This window comes from Mustela nivalis, assembly GCF_964662115.1.
Source record: "Mustela nivalis genome assembly, chromosome: 10".
Taxonomy (NCBI): domain Eukaryota; kingdom Metazoa; phylum Chordata; class Mammalia; order Carnivora; family Mustelidae; genus Mustela; species Mustela nivalis.
Genome location: NC_139029.1, coordinates 105,325,714 through 105,340,867, shown reverse-complemented (window position 1 = coordinate 105,340,867; position 15,154 = coordinate 105,325,714). Strand labels below are relative to the sequence as shown.

General features: G+C 50.1%; 1 long non-coding RNA gene across 1 annotated transcript; it reads right to left on the bottom strand.

The window, feature by feature from the left end:
• Window positions 1-1,594: 1,594 nt before the first annotated feature.
• On the bottom strand, window positions 1,595-4,565 carry LOC309841781. Its single transcript, XR_014299309.1, has 2 exons — window positions 4,133-4,565; window positions 1,595-1,875 (listed from the first exon to the last, which is right to left on the bottom strand). It is a non-coding gene; the product is annotated as an uncharacterized lncRNA (long non-coding RNA).
• Between the last annotated feature and the right edge of the window lie 10,589 nt (window positions 4,566-15,154).

Genomic DNA, 15,154 nt, shown 5'->3' with positions numbered 1-15,154 from the left:
TGGAGAGTCAGACTGGGGACCGGAGAACTCAGTCTTTGCCAAGAGGCTGTGATATTCACCAACCACAGTTCTGACCTCACCATTCCTGTCCAGCTGGATGTGGTTTAAATGCTGGACCAGTGACCACTGTGTGTCACCTCCTTTTCACCCATTCTAAATGGTGGCATTTATAACAGTCACCCTGCTTCCTGCTGGCATTGTACATGAGGTGTGTTGGAGGTGGTTGGTGACTCCAGGAATCACATACCAAAGAGAGCAAGATGTGAGGAGCCAAGAGGAACAAGTATGCTCAGGAATCCTGGACTTGGACTTGCCATTAAATGGTCCTCAGAGTTAATGCTTCAAGCATCACTTCTATCCACACCCAAACTCACTCATTTTCTCCAAACATGTAAAAATAATACCTAACGTGTATTAGCACTCACTATGTTCTAGGCATTGGTTAAGAGCTTTCTAGGCACCAGCTCACTCAATCCCCCCAACTGGTACTATTACTATCCCTCAGTTACCCGTGGGGAAACTAGGGCTCAGAGCAGCGAAGAAACCTGCTTGAGGTCACACAGTCACTCAGTCATGGAGCCAAGACCTGCATGCAGGCCACCTCCAGAACCTGAGGTCTTACCCAGCACTCCATGCTGCCCCTCCAGGGAAAGTGAGACAAGGGAAAGAGGAAGATAGAAGGACGCAGCCACATTTCAAAAGAAGATAAACATCTCTGTGGATAGAGAACGAAAAGAAACAGGGAAAACTAATGTGAAGGAAGACTGCCAACAAAAGCAATCTGCAGGAGATGAACTCCCTCCAGATAAAAAGAAAACAGTAGAGCAAGATGAAAATGATTGTAAAGTGAGTGTATTTAGAATCCTCAAAAGATGAGGGATGAAGCGAACCAGAGTCAGCGGATATGGAAGAGGAATTATTTATTAGAAACCCTGGAAATGAAAAAAATCCCATACTTGAAATAAAAACAGCAGATGGGGGAAGATTTGGGTCAAGCAGAGATGAATGAACAATTAGTGCTTTGGAAGATGAAGCTGGGGAATTCATCCAGAGCCCAGCACAGGAGAGAAAAAAAAGAAAAATGGAAAATTATAAAAAGGTAATTGCTAGACATGGAAGAGAGTTTGGGAGGCTCCATCTGAGAGAATATTCCAAAAAAGGAGCAAGTGGTGGAAAAGACCTGAGAGATAATAAGGAGAAATTCGTCAGAATCCTTGGACAGAAAGCACCCACCGAACACTAAGAATATGTAATAAATCCTCACCGATCCATGCTGTTCTATATCTGCAGACCATCAAGATTACATGAGAAAATCTTAAAAACTACCAGAGGAAAAAGAGATTTTCATCTTGTAGGTTCTGGACTTGGAGTCCAGAGTGGGATGTGCAAGTGAGACGTGGAAGGGTGGACAACTTTGAGTTACATCCCATTGGGAAGGGGATGATTGCACATGATAAGAGATGACAATGTGCAGGTATTATTTGTATGGAAAGAAACATGGATATGCTGGGAATCCAGTGACTGTCCATTGTTTTGAAACCCCCTTCTTCTGAGCAGAGTTCTTTCCCCACTAACCATGTGGGTTGCATACCTGTTTGATTCTCCTTCAAATCATGCCCCCAGTTTATTGACCCAAGGCAGGGTCCTCATGGAGGTGAAGGTGGTCAGTCACAATAGTTCACTCTAGGCTTTGGTTAATGGACCATGTTGCGTGAATAAGAGCCCTTCCTTGGCATCTCTGACTTTGGGACCAGTGTGAGCAGGTCCTAGCAGCTCTCTAGAGACAAAACTGTGAAAGGTGAGCTGTGGGCGCTCTTGGAAGCCATGCTTTCTGCCATGTGGGACAGTGCCCGTTCCAGAGGGAATAAAATTGACCTGCAGAGAAAAACAAAGAGAGGCAGAGTGAATCTTGTCGGTGCATGAGTTTCTGGTGCTTGATCTACCTTTGCTCTTCCAGTCTTTTGTGAATCTTCCCTAAAATCTCCCTCTTAAACTAAACATGTAAAACTTAACATTTCTGTTATTTTCAACCAAATGAATGTTTGTTCATGGAATGAGGAGATTGACACTTTGTTATTCTTTAACGATTTGCATGTTTTCTTTGGGGGAAATGTTTATCTTCTGGGTCTTGTGTGTGGTTTGTTTGTTTGTTTGTTTGTTTAACTATGCAATATCCCAAACGGAATATCTATTTTCTGCATCCCAATTCCCCTTCTTCTTTCCCTTTCTCTTCTAAAGGCTTTCTTATCTTTATACACACCCAAGACAAGGGCCTCAATGCTATCCACTCTTCTTGATTTATGCCCCCACACTCCAGGAATCCACCGAACCCCATCAATTCTACCTTTGAATACAGGTCTCAGACCCGTCTGCTCACTTGAACAACAACTAAGCCATCATGGACAGGGCTGTAGGCAACACTCATTGATTGCTGAGTATAATTTAGAACAACTTTTCTGGAAGCAAATTTGGAAGTATAGCTCAATAATCTTTAAAATATTTATACCTTTTTTTTAAAAAAAGATTTTATTTATTTATTTTAGAGAGAGAGAGTGAGCAGCAGAGGGAGAGGGAGAGAATCTCAAGAAGACTCCATGCTAAGCACGGACCCCGACACGGGGCTTGATCTCATGACCTGAGCCGAAATCAAGAGTTGGGTACTTAACAGATGGAGCCACCCAAGTGCCCCAATATTTATACCTTTTGACCCAGCATTTGTACCCCAGGGATAAGCATAAGAAATAAGGATAAGGATAAGAAATAAGAAAAGATATGAAACACTGAATTACAGACAGTATGATTTTCATTTCATTAAAAATACACGTCAAGCGTGCTGGGTGGCTCAGTTGGTTAAGCAACTGACTTCGGCTCAGGTCATGATCCCGGAGTCCCGGGATAGAGTCCCGCATCAGGCTCCCAGCTCCATGGGGAGTCAGTCTGCTTCACCCTCTGACCTTCTCCCTTCTCATGCTCTCTCTCACTGTCTCTCTCTCAAATAAATAAAATAAAATCTTTTTAAAAAGAATACATGTCAAATTTAGGGAGTATGCAAAATTTGATCTAATCAGTAGGCTTCCTTTCTCCCAGGACTCATTCTCAAACTGGCCACCCTCTGCCCTTCCCTTCTGAGGATGAGGTGGGTGAGGTCAGGAAGCAATAGCTTCAGGGTCATTTTAGGGTTTTTCTTAGTTCAGTGTAGAGTACTGAGTGCAGCATAATTTTCAACATCTTCATATTGTGCCTTTTGTGATAATACAGACCCCCCCATTATTGTTTTCCAAAATGCCACCCCACACTTAATACAATTTAATTTTTATCTCCTCACACAACACAATTTGGTAGGATTTTACTGTATTTGTAGATCTACATAGAAAAAAATAGGCGAAGGAAACACTGAAACACCAAGAGTAGGTCATTTGCGGGATGGAAGTTTGTTGATTTTGTTTCTTGCCTATCTTTAAATACTTTCGGATATGCGATCGCCAACGGTTGCTTAGCGTTCCAACATATGGGCACACTCTAAAGTATTCAATCAAGCCTGTATTCTTAAACATTTAGATAATTTGCCATTGTAAGCAACGCTATGGTGAACATCTTGGTATCTACGTCTCTGGGCCTGCTGAGTCCAGCAGAATTATGCTGACACGAGGCAAGAAGACTTCTGCCTTCCAGGGCCTTTGCTCCTTAGGAAAGAAGAGCAGAAATTTAGAGAAACAACTAAAATGTGAGACAAAAGGTGGTAAATAACTTATGTGGGGGAGGGAGTCCCAATCCAGGCAGGGAGCACGATGCCTGGAAGAGGGGGAATTTAAGCCCAGCTTCTCAGACAGCTGGGAAGAGGGAGCTCATCTTTCCAGTAGCCACAGAAAGTTGACCTTAGTGGGTTACCCTGGTGGTGCCTGAGAGCTGAAAACAAAACAAAACGAAACAAAAAACAGACTTTGCACGGGAGCCCAAGAACCTGGACCCTGCAGGTTTGCAGATTTCTCATTCTTCCTTCTAGCCCCACCGGAGTTCACTCTAACATCCGTGCCCCTGTGCCTGTGGGAGGGGGAGGGGTCTCTATAGGCCCTCCTGCTCCCCTCTTCCCCACCCCCACCCCGGGGAGCAGGCCAGAGGGGGGCTTCCTTACCGAAGTGAGCCATATGGCAGGCCCACAGGCACTGGGTCCCCAGCTTCCAGCACCTCCTGCCAAACCCCGGCTCCTGGGGTCAAAGGAATGTTGAGCAATCTTTGGAATTTTTCAGCAAGAAACAAGCACTTTTGAATTCCGTTCAGGCCTCCTGAGCTGGGCAGGCTGCCCATAGCCTGGAGCCCTGAGTCTTCCTGAGCAGACATCTGGGAGCGCTGGGGGACTTTTTCAGTGTTTGTTTTCTCCTCCTGCTGGCGGGGCTGTAGGACACCATTACAGTGAGGTCATGGAGCCCGGCCCCGCTGCATCCACAGCTGGACCAGCCGCCAGGATTTTTTGGTCCCCAGTGGTTCGCGTGTGCTGGGGGATGGGTGGGGTCTGGAAGGACTGTGGGGCAGAGCCCCGTCTGCGCCCCTGAGGACCTCCCCACTGCATCACGGCCAGGGCCGAGCCCCTGCCAAGGGCCTCCCAGCCATGCTTTCTGCCCAGCTTCCTGGAGGCTGTAGGAACATGTGGCGAGCCCAATTTTGACTTGCTGGAAGGAACGGATCATCGTCTTGCAAATGATGAGGGAGCAGAAGGCAAGCTGAGGATAAAACACAAGCTGACACCCGCAACCTCCCCGCCCTCGCTCCCGCCCCGCACACACACTCACTGTGGGACATGCGTGCATTCCTCGGGCACTTCTGACTGCCCTAAGACTAACGGGAGGGAGAAACAGATGGTTAACTGCGAGAGATCACGATCCCGCAGGACGGGAGTCTCCAGTGGTGGACGAATGTCTTAGTGATTAACAAGGAAAAAGCATTCTCACCAATAGCCCAACTTTCAGAGACCCACACCTCAATTTCCTGGAGCGCTAGTGTCCCCCTCCCTGCCAGGAGAGACTGTGGGAAACAGGCAGAAGGGAAAATAAACAAAGTTAAGTTTCTTCAGGACCTGTGGCCCATTGACAAGGACTCAGGAGAAAGAGTAGGACTTTCCTCTAGGAAGCTCCCAACTCTCTCAATGCAAATGACTTCCTAGAAGGAAAACAACAGGAGCTTGACAATAGCCAGGTCTCCAGGAGCCCGAGGGTCTTCTGTAGCATCTGAATGTCCTTTTAGACACTCCCCTTTCTCCTGACCTCCCCCACCTTCCTAGTGTCTAACCAGCCATTTCTCACTTTCTGCCTACCCGGGTCCTGTCCTAACGCTATGATAAACTCCACTTTTTGCACCAAAGACTTCTCGAGAATTCTTTCTTGGCCATGGGCTCCGGACCTCACCAACATTCCCAAACTACATCACCACTTCTCAGAGCAAACTACACTTTGGGGAGACCTTCCAGACACCCACAGCCCCTCCCCCTCGAATCTTTATTACACACTTTCATGGCACCCTGGGCCTCTCCTTCAAATCTCTTGCCTCTGTGGTAAATCATAACGAGCTGCGTATTCACTTAATGTGTGTCCGTGTCCCCCACAGGCAGTCCGCATTATGACGGTAAGAGTCCCGTACCTCAGGAACTTCATTCTGCCAGACAAAGCAGGACCCCACTTTGAGCCTTGTTTGCCTGTGTGGCAGCTCCCCACTCTCAGCCTCACTGGTACCCAGTTTGTCAGGAGACCAAAGGTTCTTCATTTAGTTGGAAGTATGTTAACTAAATGGAAATTAAATAAAAACTTAAAAACAAAAGAAAGTTCTTTTGTCTGTGATCAGATTGCAAGTCCCCTAGCAAGGGGACCTTTGCAGGTCCCAGATGTGTCAACAGCACCCGCAGCCCCCTATTTCAGGTTCTTTTGTCAGCTCTGGGGCAGGGCCTGCCTCCACCAGCACACCTGCCACTTGGGTTCATTCAAGTCTGAAAGTTCCTGAAGCCCATCACCCCAATATTGTAACTGCTCCTCCCAGCGGGATTCAAAAACCAAGACGTTCCTCTTAGAAACTTTCCCCCCGAAAGTGGCCTTCTCTAAGTCATGGCTGGGAAATCTTAGGGTTCCGTTTCTAGCTTCAGGGGTGGGAGGGAGAAGGAAGAAAGGAGGTAGAGAGCGGGAAGTTGACACCCTGGAAGGAGGGAATCCAGGCTGGGCACCGGAGGCGAGAATGCAGACATCTCAGAAGGTACTGGAAACCAGGTAGAACATACATGCTCTGAAGACTGGACCAGAATCCTGCACTTTATCAACCAGACCATTTTTATGTTTTTTATGTTCTCTGTGTTCATTTCCCTAATTTTTCTACCATAGTAGGAAGCAGGAAAAACTCAGGGAAGTTCCAGTTGGCTTCAGCTGTGCAGAAGGGAGCCAAAGGAATGGCTTCGGCTCCATGCTTGTGCCAAGCATGGAACAGTGAAAGGGGCAGCACCCGCAGGGCAGGAGACTAAAAAAGGGGAGGGGGATGGGAGGACAGGGAAGTGACCCCTATCCTGACCCTAGGCACCTGGGAAGGATCACAAGTTAAAAAACCTGGGGTTGGGGCGCCTGGGTGGCTCAGTGGGTTAAAGCCTCTGCCTTCGGCTCTAGTCATGGTCCCAGGGTCCTGGGATCGAGCCCCACGTTGGGCTCTCTGCTCCGCAGGGAACCTGCTTCCTCCCCTCTCCCTCTCTGCCTACCTCTCTGCCTGCTTGTGATTTCTCTCTCTGTGTCAAATAAATAAAATATTTAATTTAAAAAAAAAAACACCTGGGGTTTTCTGTCATTAAAAGAAATCGGTTGCCTTTACCACCTCATAAGGGTCCCATCACTCACACGGTGAGTATTAAGTTCTAGGTGCCCGGGACGCCAAAATGAAGAACTCTGTCCTCCTGCACCTTCCTTTCTAGCGACAGCGGGCAGACTGCAGACATCAAATAGAGATCAGTCCATTCCGTGGTATGTTAGAAGGCGTGAAGGACTACTGTGGGAGCAGGTGAGGAGGCGAAGGGTTTCTGGGCTTGGGTGGGGGCCATATTAACTGCGGCCATCAGGGTGGGCCTCAGAGAGCAGAGGAGACCTCAGCTTCAGGTGTCAGGGACCCAGGCTGCCCAGGCAGTGGTGGGGAGTCCATGCCCTGTGCTCCCTGAGGACCGGAGTTGGTCATTGAGGCTCAGGCAGGGGGAGTGTTAGGGAGAGTGGCGGGAGCAGAGGTCAGAGAGGAAAGGGTGGGCAGATCAGCAGTGGTCTTGTGGGCCATTAGACAAACAGAGAGCCTTGGAGTGTTGATTGCTCTAGCTGCTATGCTGAGAAAAGACTGAGGAGGCGGCGAGAAGAGATGGGATGTTGGCTACAGGGAGAGACAAAGGACTTGCTGGTAGTTTTCATGGGGGATGTGAGAGAAAAAGGAGTCAAGGCTGACTCCATAGTTTCTGTGTGTGTGTTTCTTTTTTCTTTTTTTTTTTTAATTTAAATTTTAGATAGTTAACACACAGTGCAGTATTGGTTTCAGGAGTAGAATTCAGAGATTTGTCACTTACATACAACACTTAGTGCCCATCACCATATGTGCCTTCCTTAATCCCCATCACCCATCTAGCCCAGACCCCACCTCCTTCCCTCCCTCCCCACTCAGTTTGTTCTCTGTCATTAAGAATCTCTTACGGCTTATTTCCCTCTCTCCTTTTTTTTTTCTTTCGCCCCTTCCCATATGTTCATCTGTTTTCTTTCTTAAATTCCACAGATGAATGAAATCATATGGTATTTGTCTTTCTCTGACTTATTTCACTTAGCATAATACACTCTAGCTCCACACATGTCATTGGAAATGGCAAGATTTTGTTCTTTTGATGGCTGAGTAATATTCCATTGTGTATGTATACCACATCTTCTGTATCCACTCATCAGCCGATGAACATTTGGGCTCTCTCCATAGTTTGGCTATTGTGCATAGTGCTGCTATAAACATTGGGGAGTATGTTTCCCTTCAAATCAATATTTTTGTATCCTTTGGGTAAATACCCAGTAGTGCAATTGCTGGGTCGTAGGGTAGCTCTATTTTCCACTTTTTGAGGAATCTCCACACTGTTTTCCAGAGTGGCTGCACCAGCTTGCTCTCCTACCAACAGTGTAGGAGGAGTCCCCTTTCTCCACATCCTCCCCAACATCTGTTGTTTTGTGTGTTGTTAACTGGAGCCATCTTGACAGGTGTGAGATGGCATCTCCTCATGGTTTCAGTTTGTATTTCCCTGATGCTGAGCGATGCTGAGTATCTTTTTATGTGTCTATTAGCCATCTGGATGTCTTCTTTGGAAAAGTGCCTATTTTTGTCTTTTGCTCTTCTTAACTGAGTTTGTTTTGGGGGAGTTGAGTTTGATAAGTTTTTTGTAGATTTGGGATACCAGCCCTGGATCAGATGTGTTGTTTGCAAATATCTTCTCCCATTCCATAGGCTGCCTTTTAGTTTGCAAATATCTTCTCCCATTCCATAGGCTGTTTCCTTTGACTCCACGGTTTGGGGCTTGAGCTTCTGGAGGGATGGAGTTGCCATTAGCTGAGATCATCCACGTTATTATAGCTACTCCGGGCTGGGACCTGGGTCAACCACTTTGCACCCTGGTCCCACTCCATCCTTACAACCCCAGAAGGTCCCTCAGCCCAGAGAGAGTAAAGAACTGACTATGGTCATTCAGCATGCAAGTGGCAAATCCTAGAAGCCTCAGGCTGGTCTGACCCATGAGGCAGATGTGCATATCCTGTCCCAGGACTCAGGACAGCAGTTCCTTCACCTCACCCGACTTTCTCTGGCCTTGGACTTCACCTCTTTCCCTTAGTCAATCTGCCTCAAAGTTACAGAGCTCCCCAGGCCTGATGTTTTCTATGTGCTGGGCACTTCTTTTGAATACTCCTCAAGACTTACTTGGGTATCTGAAATTAAGTAGAGGGGCCAGGGCTATGATGTTTGGGGACTTCCTCAGAGACCTTTGGCAGACAGATCGTCTGAGTCAGGGAGAGAACAGGTTGGGGAGAAGGCAGGGAGGCTCAGCAGCTGCTGCAATTAAATCTGGAATTCCTATGAACACAGTCAGCTCAGAAACACCCCTCGCCACCATCCCTGCACCCAAGCTGGGGAGCTCCTTTCCCACCCTCAGGATTTCTCTTGCCCTTCCAGACCACTGTTTTCACAGTTTATAGGCAAAACACATGGACTCAGAGATCGGACCCTGATCTCACTCAGATATGGGGACAGCATGTGTGCATGCATGTGCGTGTGTGAGTGTGTGTGTGTGTGTGTGCCTAGGGAGGGAGGGACAGGGGATTGGAAGCATGGAAATCAGCATGCCCTGCACAAATCAGTCAGGGGTCAGAACACCAGCACCTCAGCCCAGAGATGCCCTGGACCTCCTTTTTCTTTTTTTTTTTTTTTAAGATTATTTATTTATTTGAGAGTGAACAAGAGGGAGAGAGCACAAGCAGGGGGAGTGGCAGAGGGAGAGGGAGAAGCATACTCCCCAGGGAGCAGGGAGCCTATGGGGCTCGATCCTAGGACGCTGAGATCATGACCTGACCCAAAGGTGGGGCTTAACCAACTGAGCCACCCAGGCACCCCCTGTGGGCCTCCTTTTAAGGATGACTTCAAATAAGATATGGAGGTGCTTCTCCCACATATCAGTGCAGAGCTCTGCCTGACCAGGGCTGGGTCCAAGGCTGCCAAGGTCCAACCTAGCAGCAAACCCAGACTAGGAGTTCCTGGATGGATTCTGGGCTCCTCGTTGCAGTTGTGCTGAGGAATCAGACATAAAACCCTGCTGTCTGCCTGAATCACAAGGGAGGCTTTAAACATGCATAAACACTTAATTCACACACACACACACACACACGCATACACACACATGCACACTCACCCTGCTTTCTCATAGGGATTATCCCCAGCTGAATGAAACCGAAGTTCAGAGAGGTCAAGAGTGGTTTAGAGGGGTTCCTGAACCTGTCCCCAGCACAGCTGGGTTCCCTAATCGTACCCTCTGCTGCCCGACTCCAAGGGTCCCAAGGCCCAAGGTCTCCGACATGTCCAGTGCCCAGTCCTCAGCCCCCATGACACCTCCTTCCTGACTAAGTCCACAAGTCTGCTGAGGGGCAGTGCTGGGTCAATCTGGCTTTCTTACCAGACACTGCACCCTCTCTGGAGCCTCCCAGGCAATCCTGGGATGGGGCAAGCCTGCAGGAAGAACCTAAACTTTGGGAATGAGAAGGGGGTACTGCACTGACCCAGCTTTGGGATGTTTTATGACGTCCCTGTCCTTTGGGGGCAGAGAGTAGACCAGGACTTGGGGGCATGTGAGTAAGAAAGAGCATCTCCCTCCTTAGGGAGGTCCTGGGCTGAACCGGGCAATCTCTATCCCCTCTGATACCCTCAGACCCATCCTCTCCCTGGTCCCACCCCAAAGCCTCTTCTCCAAAGCCAGGGACCTCTCCTCTGGGCTCCCTCTCAGCAAGGGGGGGGGCCCTGGATATTTCTATTGGCCCCTTTGCTGAGCCTCCTCCTCTTTTACCTCTTCTTCCCCTTTCTCTGAGTGTCTCCCCTCTGCCCAGCCCCCTGGACCCTACCCAGTTTCTCTTGGTAGAAAAAAAAAAACTCTCTGGTGCTTGGGGCCGGTGGGGTAATCACCTGGTTGACAAGGCCCTGCATAGAAAGTATTTATCCCAAAGGGGAGAATTGCTAGAAAGAGGTCATCTGACCTCCCAGATGGACACTGCGAAGAGTCTGCCCCTGACCTTGCCAGAACTTCAGGGAGGTTTGATCTGGGTTCAGGGCTTTGGGACTTCAGGAGACCAATTTGGAGGTGCTCTGAGCCCTAGATTCCCAGCGCTGATACCTTATAGCCCTACAGTGGGGGAAGTCAGAGGGGGGATGTTGAGGGTGGTCAGAGTCAGGTGTCCGGGATATGATGGGACACACATTTGGCCCGCTTTGCATGCTGTTGGCTCTCCCCAAATCCCGCCCTTCCAAACTGCCCCCGAAATTGCCACTGGTCCTTCTGTTGCTCAGATTCTGTGTGTGGAGAGCTGCTGCAAAGAGCCAGGGGATCTGTACGTGCAGGAGGCCCCGGTGGAGGCCAGAGACAGAGCCTGGGAAGGGGGCGGGACAGGCACACAGATGGCCTCTGTTGGCCCAGGCAGCGGAGGACACTAGCTAGTGCAAACGCTGTTGTTTGCAAATAAACAACCTCAAGCTGGGGGGGAAACAGCTCATCTTTGTTCAGGCTGCTTGGGGCTGGTGTGGCTCCTGCAGCTGCCCACCTCCTGCCCAGCTGTGGTTCCTCTGTCCTTGCCTACTGCTGCCTCGGAGCTGGGCTCTGGGATGAGGGACACAGCGCTGAGGTGACGCTCATGCCTGAGGCACCTGGTCTGCAGACTCGAGGGTGTGGTTCTCTCAGGAGTGACCCTTTGCACCTCCTGATCTTGGGAAGTTGACTTAGGGTCATGTGCCCCCTGCCCATCCCTGTTGGCCTAGGCCTCTGCCTCCACCTCACTGGGCGCTCAGAGATCTTTTCTCTGTCTAGCTATTGGGTGGTAGCTCTGGGCCGTGCACCATCAGAATCCTGGATCAGGGAGCCTTGGTCTGTGGATGAAGAACCCGAATCCAGGGGCGCCTTGGTGGCTCAGATGGTTAAGTGCCTGGCCTTTGATTTTGGCTCAGGTCATGATCTCGGGGTCTGGGATGGAGCCCTGTGTCAGGTCCTGTGCTCAGTGTGGAGTCTGCTTGAGACTCTTTCCCTCTTCCTCCTCCCCTCCCCCATCCCTGTCTCTGAAATGAATAAATAAACCTTAAAAAAAAAAAAAAACCCACCTAAATCCAGAGAGGTTAGGTGACTTGTCCAAAGTCACACAACTGGTGAGTAGCTGAACTGGTTGTCTTTCCATGCTCTTGGAAGAATCCTCCCTCTATTTTTTTATATGGGTCCCTCCCAGACCCCAGCCCACCCAGGAGAGCCCAGCCTGGGCCAGGACCAGCGCTCTCTGTACACATGTGGTGCTTATCAAGCGAGCAAGCAGGCCTCGCAAGGTTTCGCAATGTGTTCTGGTCACCCCAGTGGACTTGGAGCTGCAGGAGGACAGGGGCCCTCCTTGCTGTCCTCTTACTGTGACCCAGATCACTGCCACACCCTCGCCCAGAGCCAGGGCCCAGCAAGTTTTGCTCAGAGAGAGAGGGGGTGCTGTAAGGCCTGGAGAAGAAACAGCCTGGAGCCTCTGGCTTTCCCCCAGAGAGGGAGCAGAGGCCTGGGCAGCGCAGAAAGGCAAGGCCACAGAAGTTTGGAGGAATGGGACTTGTAAAACTGGGAGGGGCTACGTTCATTCAGAGGGGCCTTGGAGCAGCCAGGTCACAGAACCAGCTGACATGCTCAGAACTGGAGGCCAGGGACAAGTCCCCGGAGAGGCTGAGGGGAAAGGCCAGCCAGAGCCAGCATGGGCAGGATCCCACACTGGAGGCACTGAGCTGGCAGAAGGTGCCATATAGAGTTTGTGGGCCCTCAGGGATCAGGCAGCTGGGACTTTTCTGGGAGCCCTTCCTTCTAGGATTAATTAACCCCTGCTACTCTCCACTGAGCCAGCCAGGCGGCTCAAGCAACTGGCATGTCTCCAGGCTTCCCAGGAGCCCCATGTGGGGCTAGGAGCGGGGTTGGGGTGGGGGAGGCAGACAGCAGAAAGAGAAGCCAGTGTCTGCTTTCCAGGGGCCCGTGGAATAGGAGGGGAGCGTAAACAAGCACACACAAATCAGATCACTGTGAGAATGGTTACATAGCCAACCGTGGGGGACCGAATACAATAGGAGGCTGTGGGGGAGGGTCCTTGCCGCAGCGAGACAGCAGGCATCTGGTCTTTTATTTCCATTCTTTCCTTCTACCACCCCTCCTTCCTGCTCCCCACCCCCCCACCCCCGTCCCCCTCCAGCGCCGCGCTCGCGCGCGCACGCGCGCGCACACACACACACACACAAACACAGCACCCCTACATAATGGGGACCGGGAGAGAGGCTAGAGAATATCTCCCTTAAATCACGACTCCATGAGGCATCAGTGACATCTCAGGTCCATCCCTGAATTGACAGCTCTCAGAGCACTCCCACTGCGGGCCACCCAACCCGCCCCCGGCCCCGCCCAGCCCAGGGCACCACTGACACCATCCATCTCTCCACCAATGGGCTGATTCTCAGTGTGGGGGCAGTCAGCACATGCCGGTTTGGGGCAATATGGTGCAGAGGCAGGGAAAACCTGGAAAACAACGTGGCAGTGTGCATATGGTCTCACGGGCGAGAAAGAATAAGGACTAGAATTGTTCTCTAGTGAGATTTGCCCCAGCAGATGCCACGGTTCCTACTTCGGAACCTTCACACTGTCCCCAGACCTGAAACTTCCTCCTCCTCTCACCAGACAGGTCCCGCCCTGATTTTGAAACTGACTTCTAGGGAAAGCCTCCCATCTGACTAAACCCAAGGGTCCAGCTCAGGCACCCCACTGTCAGCTCCCCCCCCCCTCCTTTCGGGTCCAGGATCTCTCTGGTCTCCTGTGTAGAAACATGTTTTCCACTCAGCAACCTCTCTGAGCTCTGTGCCTCACTCCTCAGCAAGAGAGCAAGTGATACTAGCGAGCCTTGCCCCCCAGAAGCTCCCAGTCTCGTTAGGGAGAGACCACATAAGCCCTCCAGAATGAATTCCCCCTGGCAAGGCAGCCTGGGTTCCATGTCAAATGAGCAGAAGAGTCATTACCTTTTGGGGGGTTATTTGTTTACTTCTGAATTTATTGCTTACAGCAGCAGCTCTATTTCCTCTAGAAACTAAAAACAAACCAATGTCCCTTAACAGTCATTACCTTTAAACAGGGCAGATGAGAAAAAGGCTTCTTCTGAGAGTGGGAAGATAGCCCTGCTTCCTGAATTTCTAGGTCTTTCTAAAAAAGATTTTATTTATTTATTTGAAAGAGAGAGAAGCCGATTCCCCCCGCTGAGGAGGGTGCCCAATGCGGGATCCGGTCCCAGGACCATGAGATGATGACCTGAGCTGAAGGCAGACACTTAACCAACTGAGCCAAGCAGGTGCCCCTGAAGAATCTGGGTCTTCAAAGAATTTGGACAGGGAGAGAAGAAGTGGGGAGCTCCCAGGAAGGAGGAATTGCTTGAGTCAAGGGCTGAAAGCGTATAGATCAAGTTTGGCAAATACACAGCATGCATGACACCTCTCTTCCATCCCTTGTCCACAGAAGACATTGTGAATTGATGGCCGTACTCTTTCCACAGCCCCTGAATGCATAGTCACTCTCAATGTCTCCATCATAGATTGCTTAAAGCTGTCAAGTGGAAATAAGTCTATTGGCTCTTTCTGGCCCAGAGTGTCTGGAAGCCTAAGGAAATGGGTCAGGCTGGAGCAGAAGCCATCTGGAGTCAGCCACATGGCAGTCCAAGGCAACTCATTCCTTACTCCAGCACACCTTCTGTCCCATCCCTTCCAAACACCCATTCCTTGTGTGCTAGAGGCCTCTGGTGGGGCAGTGTTGGGGAGGAGACCTGCCTAGGTTCAGTGGGGCCTCTGGGGCAGAGAAATCAGTGGATTCTCTCTCACTGCTCTCCTCCCAACGGAAGGTACTTTCTCCCGCCAGAGCCTGCCCTGAAGGAGCAAAGCATCCATGAAGGATTTTCCCAGGCAGATCCCAGGCCTCAGGGAACCATTGGAAGTTTCTTGGCAGCATCACGATTAAAGTGCTGATTATAAGATAGTATGAAGCATTAATGTGCCCTGTGTTCTTCTAAGAGAGAGTCCTTCCTGTTGGGACCCTCCTGAATAAGACTGAGGTTCTGTAGAATGGGGGTCCCTCAGGCCTGGGAGCTCCAAGGCCAGAGTAGCCCCTGAAGCTAAGAAGAGAAGGCTGGGAAGTGGGGTCTGCATATCTGAGTTGGGGTAGAGTGGAGAAAGAGGCCTTACCCTCAGAAACAAAGCTCTGAGGTCAAGGCCCCTGGAGGCTCCCAGGAGGGAAACCACACACAGCTCTAAGATCTTTGGTTAGTTGCTAGACTTCCTAACTCCCAGCCCCAGGCTGGATTAATCGGTCACTTGTTTTGCTGCTTGTTTCCCTGAA